At 42.2% G+C, this 10,082-nt stretch overlaps 1 pseudogene; it reads left to right on the top strand.

The window, feature by feature from the left end:
- The first annotated feature begins 541 nt into the window (after positions 1-541).
- On the top strand, positions 542-9,156 carry Mup-ps18 (annotated as a pseudogene).
- The last annotated feature ends 926 nt before the right edge of the window (positions 9,157-10,082 follow it).

The following is a 10,082-nucleotide window of genomic DNA, read 5'->3' as shown; positions in this document are numbered from 1 at the left end:
ACATGGTACTCAGATACACATGCAAAACCAGTGCTCATACACATGAAATATAAATGAATCTTTTGCAGAAATTGAGTAACTCAAGTTCTCCCATACTCATCTTAAAGCAAAGATTCTGTGCATACTTGACCTTCCAGTTCAGTCTGTACTCCCTCCAAAACTGGCTTTCTGATTCCAAACCAGATCCAAAGTTGCATCTGGTTCCAGTTGGCAGTTCTCTTGAACTCCCATTTTCTTGGGATTATGTTTTGAGAAATGTAAGACTACTAAATCAATCCATAGGTGATGAAATTGCCAAGTTTGCAAAGGGCAAGGAACAATCCTTGGCCTCTCATCAATAAATAATAAAACATTCCACAAAGCCTAATGGAGGTAGAGGAGACCAATATGAGAAGAGAAAAACAAAAAACAAAACAAAACACCTCTGAACCCAGAGAGTATATAAGGACAAGCAAAGGATCTGGGGAGTGGAGTGTAGGCACCATCACCAGAAAGATGTGGTCCTGACAGACAGACAATTCTATTCCCTACCAAAATGAAAATGCTGGTGCTGCTGCTGCTGCTGCTGCTGCTGTGTTTGGAACTGACCATAGTCTGTGTCCATGCAGAAGAAGCTAGTTCTATAGGAAGCAGCTTTAATGTAGAAAAGATATGATCATTGAATAGTAACTTCTGCCTCTGAACGTGCTTTGGGGAACTCTTGAAAATAAGTAGGTCCTTTGAGGGAATAGGTATATTGCCCCAATCTATTAGACAAATGAATGAATCCAGACCTTGAAGTAAGACCAGCTATTCATAACTGACAATGTTGGGGGACCTCTAGTCTCACTGAGAGGCAGGGGCAGTATGCTAAGTATTGTGACAACTGGCATGAGATCTACCCTTGTGTATGCTCAGGACCTAATCCATAGGCTGGAGTTCAAGTGGAAACATGTGCATGTGGTACCCCTACTCCTTCTCCCTTAACCATTTGCTTATCTATTACAGATTAATGGGGAATGGCATACTATTATCCTGGCCTCTGACAAAAGAGAAAAGATAGAAGAACATGGCAGCATGAGACTTTTTCTGGAGCACATCTATGTCTTGGAGAATTCCTTAGTTTTTAAATTCCATTCTGTGTAAGTGAGATGGTCTTAGCTGAGAAAGAGGAAATGAAACCTGGTATGGTCTCATGCCTACTGTAGTGGCTATTCCTGGTTGTCAACTTGACTATATTTGGAATGAACTACAATCCAGAATTGGAAGGCTCACCAGTGACCCTTATCTGGAGGCTTGGAGATAGAAGTTTTTGATCTGGGTCTTGGTATGGAGATCTTGAGGCATAGTGGCTATGGATTCCAGAAGATTAAATCTCCAAGTTCAAGGTCATCCGAGATTAAATGTGTGGTGGAGACCACCACCTTCTGCTGGAGACAATGTAAGGTCATTGGAAGAAGGGTGTCTTGCTCTTGCTCCTTCGCCTTCTTGCTGTGTGAGACTGAGTGACTGCTAAATCCTTGGACTTCCATTCACAGCTACTACTGAACCATTGTTGGGAATTGGGCTGCAGACTGTAAGTCATCAATAAATTCCTTTACTATATAGAGACTATCCATAAGTTCTGTGACTCTAGAGAACCCTGACTAATACAGAAGTGGTAACAGGAGTGGTTCTAGAGGAAGAGAAGTATAAGGATGAATCTTTTAAAATACTGAAATTGGCTTGTTGATCCACCAGCACTTTCAACTACTGAAACCTCTCCAGATTCTCTCCCTCCTGGGAGCTCAGAAAATTTTGAAGACCCATGGTTGAAACTATATTTCAAATTTAAAGAAGCTAATGCCCTTGATTTTCTTGATGTATTAGGTGATTCAGTGTACAAAGCCTTCTACAAAATGGGGGAAAATTGGAAAATGATTTTGCTGGATGGTTGCTTTTAGTATCTGGGGAAAAAAGATGAATGAAAGGAAGGAGTTGTGTGATAAAATCGAAAGGCTCCAGACACAAGTAAATGATCTAAAAGTTGCTAAGTGTGTCCTTGAAGAGAATCTTCTCTTCTGCAGCCATAGAGCTCAAGTTGCAGAAAATCAAACCGAAACCCCCATTGTAAGGTTGGCTGAACTACAGCGAAAATTCAAGTCTCAGCCTCAGAGTGTGTCGACAGTTAAAGTAAGGGCATTAATTGGCAAAGAATGGGATCCTATACCTTGGGACTGGGATGTGTGGGAAGACCATGTTGAAGCTGAGAATTTTGAATCTTCAGATTCTCAAGGGTTTGCCCCATCTGAGGAAGTAGTACCCTCAGCCCCACCCCTTGAAATAATTCCTTCCCCACATGATGAAATTAATTCTGCAGAGTCTGATAAACCAGCAATGACTTTCACTGAAGAAAATGCCAGACAAGACAATACTGATGTTTCTCAAGGCCCACCAATAGTTTCTTCTAGACCTGTAACCAGACTCAAAGCAAAACAGGCTCCTAGAGGGGATGTAGAAAGTGTAGTCCATGAGGAAATTTACTACACTACTATGGAGCTTAATGAGTTTGCTAATTCATTCAAGCAGAAACCTGGCAAATATGTGTGGGAATGGATTTTAAGGGTGTGGGATAAGGGTGGAAGGAACATAAAACTAGAGCAGGCTGAGTTTATTGACATGGGCCCTCTGAGTGGCGATTCTAGGTTTAATACAGAAGCTCGCATAGTTAAAAAAGGTATCAAAAGTTTGTTTGAATGGTTGGCTGAAGTGTTTATCAAAAGATGGCCTACTGGAAATGACTTGGAGATGCCTGATATTCCGTGGCTTAGTGTTGATGAAGATATTTTAAGACTTAGGGAAATTTCAATGTTAGCGTGGATATATTTTGTAAAACCTAATCTTCCACAATGGAAAGGTCCAGAAGATATGCCCTTTACCAGCTCTATAAAGCGCAAAGTGGTGAGAGGGGCTTATGGAGGGCAGGTGATTAATGGAGTTTTGACTGATGTCTGACTCACAGTAGGTCCAGTAGTTCCCCGAACACATCCTGTGGTCATTTCCCCAGTTCCAGAATGTATAATTGGGATGGATATACTCAGAAATTGGCAGAATTCTCATATTGGTTCCCTGAACTGTAGAGTAAGGGCTATTATGGTTGGAAAGGCTAAATGGAAGCCTTTAGAGTTGCCTCTGCCAAAGAAAATAGTGAATCAAAAACAGTATCATCTTCCTGGAGGCATTGCAGAAATTACTGCCATTATCAAGGACTTGAAAGATGCAGGAGTGGTGGTTTCCACCACATCTCCCTTAACTCTCCTATCTGGCCAGTGCAGAAAATAGATGGATCATGGAGAATGACAGTTGATTATCGAAAACTAAATTAGGTAGTAACTCCAATTGCAGCTGCTGTACCAGATGTAGTTTCGTTACTTGAGCAAATTAACACATCTCCTGGCACCTGGTATGCGGCTATTGATCTGGCAAATGCTTCTTCTCAGTACTTGTCCATTAGGACCACCAGAAGCAAATGGTATAATTGTGGCAAGGCCAACAGTATACCTTCACAGTTTTGCCTCAAGGATATATTAACTCTCCTGCCCTGTGTCATAATTTAGTTAGAAGGGATCTTGATCGTTTGGATCTTCCACAAAATATCACAGTGGTGTACTATGTTGATAACATTATGCTGATTGGACCAAGTGAGCAGGAAGTAGCAACCACTTTGGACTCATTGGTAACACATATGCATATCAGAGGACAGGAAATAAATCCAACCAAAATTCAAGGACCATCTCCCTCAGTGAAATTCTTAGGAGTCCAGTGGTGTGGGGCATGTGGAGATATTCCTTCTAAGGTAAAAGATAAGTTATTGCACCTGGCCCCTCCTACAACCAAGAAAGAAGCACAATGTTTAGTGGGTCTATTTGGATTCTGGAGACAGCACATCCCTCACTTGGGTGTGTTACGTAGGCCTATTTACCAAGTTACTCGGAAAGCTGCTAGCTTTGTGTGGGGCCTGGAACAGGAGAAGGCCCTTCAACAGGTCCAGGCTCCTGTGCAGGCTGCTCTACCACTTGGGCCATATGACCCAGCAGACCCGATGATAGTTGAGGTGTCTGTGGCTGATAGAGATACTGTTTGGAACCTCTGGCAGGCCCCTGTAGGTGAATCACAGAAAAAAACCTTTGGAGCAAAGCTACCATCATCTGCAGACAACTATTCTCCCTTTGAAAAACAGCTCTTGGCCTGCTATTGGACCTTAGTGGAAACTGAACATTTGACAATAGGACACCAAGTTACTATGCAACCTGAACTTCCCATTATGACCTGGGTACTATCAGACCTTGCAAGTCATAAAGTGGGACGCGCACAGCGGCATTCTATTATCAAATAGAAGTGATATATACTTGATCGGGCCAAAGCAGTTTCTGAAGGCACAAGCAAGTTACATGAAGAAGTTGCTCAAATACCTGTAGTTTCTACTCCTGTTACAATGCTATCTGCTGCCAAGCATGCACCTATAGCCTCATAGGGTGTTCGCTATGATTGACTGACGGAAGAGGAGAAGACTAGGGCCTGGTTTACTGATGGCTCTGCACGTTATGCAGGCACCACCCAGAAGTGGACAGCTGCAGCATTACAACCCTTTCCTGGGACAACCCTGAAGACAAAGGTGAAGGGAAATCTTCACAGTGGGCAGAACTTCAGGCAGTACACATGGTATTACAGTTTGTTTGTAAGAAAAAATGGCCAGATGTATGATTATTCACTAACTCATGGGCTGTAGCCAATGGATTGGCTGCATGGTCAGGGACTTGGAAAGATCACAATTGGAAAATTGGTGAAAAAGTCATCTGGGGAAGAAGTATGTGGATAGATTTCTCCAAATGGGCAAAGGATGTGAAGATATTTGTGTCCCATGTAAATGCTCACCAAAAGGTGACTTCAGCCGAGGAGGAGTTCAATAATCAAGTGGATAAGATGACCCATTCTGTTGACAGTCAGCCTCTCTCCCCAGCCATCCCTGTCATTGCTCAGTGGGCACATGAACAAAGTGGCCATGGTGGTGGAGATGGAGGTTATTCTTGGGCTCAGCAACACGGACTTCCACTCACCAAGGTTGACCTGGCTACAGCTGATGCTGAATGCCAGATCTGCCAACAGCAGAAACCAACACTGAGCTCCAGATATGGCACTATTCCTCGAGGTGACCAGCCAGCAACCTGGTGGCAGTTTGACTACACTGGACCACTTCCTTCTTGGAAAGGACAGCGTTTTGTTCTTACTGGAGTAGATACTTATTCTGGTTATGCATTTGCCTTTCCTGCACGTAATGCCTCTGCTAAAACCACCATCCATGGACTGACAGAATGCCTTATCTATCGTCATGGTATTCCACACAGTATTGCTTCTGACCAAGGAACTCATTTCACAGCCAGAGAAGTGTGACAGTGGGCCCACGATCATGGAATTCACCGGTCTTACCACGTTCCCCATCATCCTGAAGCAGATGGTCTGATAGTAAACTGGAATGGCCTTTTGAAGATGCAGTTACAGCGCCAATTAGGTGGTATAGCATGGAAGGCTGGAGCAGAGTTCTTCAGAAGGCAGTATATGCTTTGAATCAGCGTTTGATATATGGTACAGTTTCCCCCATAGCCAGGATCTATGGGTCCAGGAATCAAGGGGTGGAAAAGGGAATAGTTCCACTCACTATCACTCCTAGTGACCCTCTAGGAAAGCTGGACACCCTTAACTCTAGGCTCTGCTGGCCTAGAAGTTTTGGCTCCAGAGGGGGGAGTGTTCCTACCAGGAGCTACAACAAACATTCCATTGAACTGGAAGCTCAGACTTCCCCCTGGTCATTTTGGGCTTCTAATGCCCTTAGACCAACAGGCTAAAAAAAGGAATAACAGTGTTAGGAGGGGTGATAGATCCAGATTACCATGGGGAAATTGGATTACCTCTTCACAATGGAGGTAAGCAAGATTATGTCTGGAATGTAGGAGATCCCTTAGGGTGTCTCTTAGTACTACCATGTCCTGCGATTAAAGTCAATGGGAAACTACAACAGCCTAATCCAAGCAGGATGACAAAGGACACAGACCCATCAGGAATGAAGGTATGGGTCAATCCTCCAGGAAAAGAGCCAAGACCTGCTGAGGTGCTGGCTGAAGGTGAAGGAAATACAGAATGGGTAGTAGAGGAAGGTAGTTATAAATACCAATTAAGGCCACGTAACCAGTTGCAGAAACGAGGATTATAAAGTGATATGAATGCCCCTGTCTTATTTTGCTAACGAATATATTTGTCTTTCTTCCAATTTCTTTAACATCAATCTGTATTTAAGTTGAGACACTAAAAGGATGTTCCCAAGGGACATTGCCCCATTGGAAATTTACAAATGTGTTTGCGATTGTACAAGGGATAGTTATATCATGTTAGGCATATTCACAACCTTGTTATTGTTTCATGTGATCATGAGATATTATTTGTGTCAAATTGACAAGGGGTGGATTGTAGTGGCTATTCCTGATTGTCAACTTGACTATATTTGGAATGAACTACAATCCAGAATTGGAAGGCTCACCAGTGACCCTTATCTGGAGTCTTGGAGATAGAAGTTTCTGATCTGAATCTTGGTATGGAGATCTTGAGGCATAGTGGCTATGGATTCCAGAAGATTAAGTCTCCGAGTTCAAGGTCATCCATCTGTGTTTCACCACACCTTTAATCTGGGCTACACCTTTCATCTGGGATTAAAGGTATGGTGGAACACACCTTTCATCTGGGCTACACCTTTTGCTGGAGACAATATAAGGACATTGGAAGAAGGGAGTCTTGCTCTTGCTCCTTCACCTGCTTGCTGTGTGAGACTGAGTAACTGCTAAATGCTTGGACTTCCATTCACAGCTACTACTGAACCATTGTTGGGAATTGGGCTGCAGACTGTAAGTCATCAATAAATTCCTTTACTATATTGAGACTACCCATAAGTTCTGTGCCTCTAGAGTACCCTGACTAATACACCTACAAACACTAAGGATTGGGGGAAGAGATGCCACTCAGTCTGCACATGTGTACACACATGCTGAGTCTGTATCCTAAACTAGAACGTTCCATGTGACACTGAACAAAGATCTCATAACCAGGGATTTTTCAAAAGTCCGAGACAAGAGTTGGTGACAGGAATTAATTCACTAGTTCAATAAGGAAAGATCAGAGACACTTCTGAAACCACATTAATGAGGCAGTATATTACAAGTTAAGATTATGTGATCATGAATTAAATTTTTCTTACTAGTTGTTAGCCAAAGAAATCTGACCCTTTCTATTTCTGTTTTCCTGCAGTAAAGGCGGTAATAATAATTCTCCTCTGTGGTACTGAGAACCACATCAGGCAACATTACAGAGTGCTAATTTGAGGCAGATGGTAGAAATCTGACTGATAATCTACAACGCTGGCAGAAGGCTGGCACTGTTGAAACTTGGAAGTAGTTGCAGTTGTTCTAAGTATGGGAAGTGATTATCTATTTCTTTTTTTTTTAAATACTAGGCAAATTTGTGATTGCTAAAGTATCAGATATAAAGGAAATTATGTAAATAAAAGACTTGCTAATTTTACAAAAATAGTCAAAAGTTAAATGGAATCAAAACTTAAGATATGCACAGAGTACAGGGTCCAGAAGCCATCCAGATCAAAATCCCTTACACACCAGCTCACTCTGTTTTACAGAAGAGATGGAGAGTGCTCTGAAATATCTATGGTTGCTGACAAAACAGAAAAGGCTGGTGAATATTCTGTGACTTGTGAGTACATAAAATCTATATATCTATCCACAAGATGATTAGTAAAACTTAACACCTCTAGTGTGTGTGTGTGTGTGTGTGTGTGTGTGTGTGTGTGTGTGTGTATGTGTGTGTGTTGGTATGTGTGTGTGTGTGTATGTATGTGTGTTGTTGTGTGTTTTGCTGGAGTTTGAACTCAGGAACTTGCACCTACTAGTAAAACTGGTGCCATCTTATAGCTAACACCCTGTGGCAGGAAAGTAGGATAAGTAGGGGGAGATGGAATCTATCTGATACTGCCTGGAGGCTAGTAGAGGTACACATTACTCAGGGTGTAGCTGCAGATGTTTGATACAGCTAACTTATAAAAGATAGTAACATGTTGCGTGAAGCTGCTGAGGGAGGTAGGTAAGCCTAGGAGATGATGAGAGAGTGGTGCTGCTGTGGCTGACTGTTCACTAGTGGTGTGGAGCACTCATAGTCCATTTTCTTAGGAGTTACTTCTTGAAGTTCAGAAAGGTAAAGACAGAAAGGCTCAGACACTTCACCTAACTCTTCCAGGATATGGATTTTACTGATTTTATGTTTGGAGTAGAACAAGAAAAGGCTATCCAAAATTTCCTGCAGAACAAAAAAAATTCTGAGCTGTGTTCCATTTCTTCCACAGATGATGGATTCAATACATTTACTATACTTAAGACAGACTATGATAATTATATTATGACTCATCTCATTAATGAAAAGGATGGGGAAACTTTCCAGCTGATGGGGCTCTAAGGTAAAGTATTTTCACACAGACACTGATCTTGGGGTGGGAAAAGAACGAAGAACCTCTAGCTTTAATATGGTCCTCCCAGATTGGTCCTGCCTCTTTGTCACCTCTTGAAGATTGATGCTCACCTCCAACATCCCTCGAGCATAGTGATGGCAGCATTCTGAAATCTCTCAGTGAGACAGACAGATATTCTAGGGATGCCAGATCCAGGATAGATCATAGAAATGCCTGTAAATAATGATGGCAAACATATTCCTAGCCTTATGGGGAAGCCCCTGTCCCCTCACTCAGGCTGTGGTCAATGCACACAATACAGCTGTTAAACTCACTGTTGCTCTTCTCACAGGACGAGAACCAGATTTGAGTTCAGACATCAAGGAAAAGTTTGCAAAATTATGTGAGGAGCATGCAATCATTAGAGAAAATATCATTGACCTATCCAATGCCAGTAACTCAGGATTCATTTATTTATCTCATCCTGAATATTTTATCATAGAGGAAACAAACCCAGTTGGCTACCAGTCATTTTTTAACGCTGGAGAGTCCTATCCTTATTCTTGGGGAAATAAAGTGGACCTGGTACCTGAACATGTTCTTGTTCTCACACAACAGATCGCTGCCTCCAGGACTGAGAATGAAGAATGGCCTGAGCCTCCAGGTGGGCAATATCAAATGAGGGCAAGGAGAGGGTTGTTGGTCACAGAGAGGCCCTGCCAAAAGTATAAGCATTGTGCACCCAAATTACAATAAAAAATAGTTTGATAAGGAATATTTGAGGAAAGTTTGAAAATTGGATTTGAATAATCTGGATTTGTGAACTAGTCCTACTTTGAGCTTTGAAGTAAAGTGACCCAAGCACTTAGGCAAGAAAACAAGGATGTGAGTTTTACATAGTTGATGTAAGCTTGTGTGAAACAGGCTCAGTGATGGGTTCAATATCATTAACAGACAGAGTAGCAGGATGTGTTATAGCTGCTCTTCAGTGTCTGGTCCTCCTCCATCCCACTTGAGATAGTAACATCTTAATCTGAACTCTGTACAAATTTAGCTTCTTACCTGGGAGTGGATGTACCTGATCACCACTTCTCAACCAGTCTGGAGAGCAGACTCCTCTGGCCCTCCCTTCTCATCTAGTCCAAGACTTCACTCATATAATGTGTGAAGTCTTTAAATGTAGCCAAGGCTTTTATCATTATTCCACAATTTACCTAACCTTCTTCAGAGTTTCTTATGACAAAGGTTATGGAAATAAGCCTCAGATTCCATTATGGTCATTTATTCTGACTTTCATCCCTGTGTTCTGGCAAATAATTCCAGTTAGATTGCAAGGGAAGATCCATTTCTTCATCCCCTTTATTCTATATAATAGAATGGCTCTCTGTTCCGAAGTCAATCCAAGAATTGCTTAATGAGTTTCTGTTTTCTTTCTTCCTGTCTTACACGGTGTTGAGTGGAGACTTCTCACCAGGACTGCACCATCATCCCTTCCTATCCATGCAGCATCCCCTACATAAGTTCTGTGATCTGCATTCCATCCTGTCTCACAGAGAAGTCCAAT

Source organism: Mus musculus, chromosome 4 (assembly GCF_000001635.26).
Source record: "Mus musculus strain C57BL/6J chromosome 4, GRCm38.p6 C57BL/6J".
Classification (NCBI taxonomy): Eukaryota; Metazoa; Chordata; class Mammalia; order Rodentia; family Muridae; genus Mus; species Mus musculus.
This window is presented reverse-complemented; position numbering and strand designations above follow the sequence as displayed.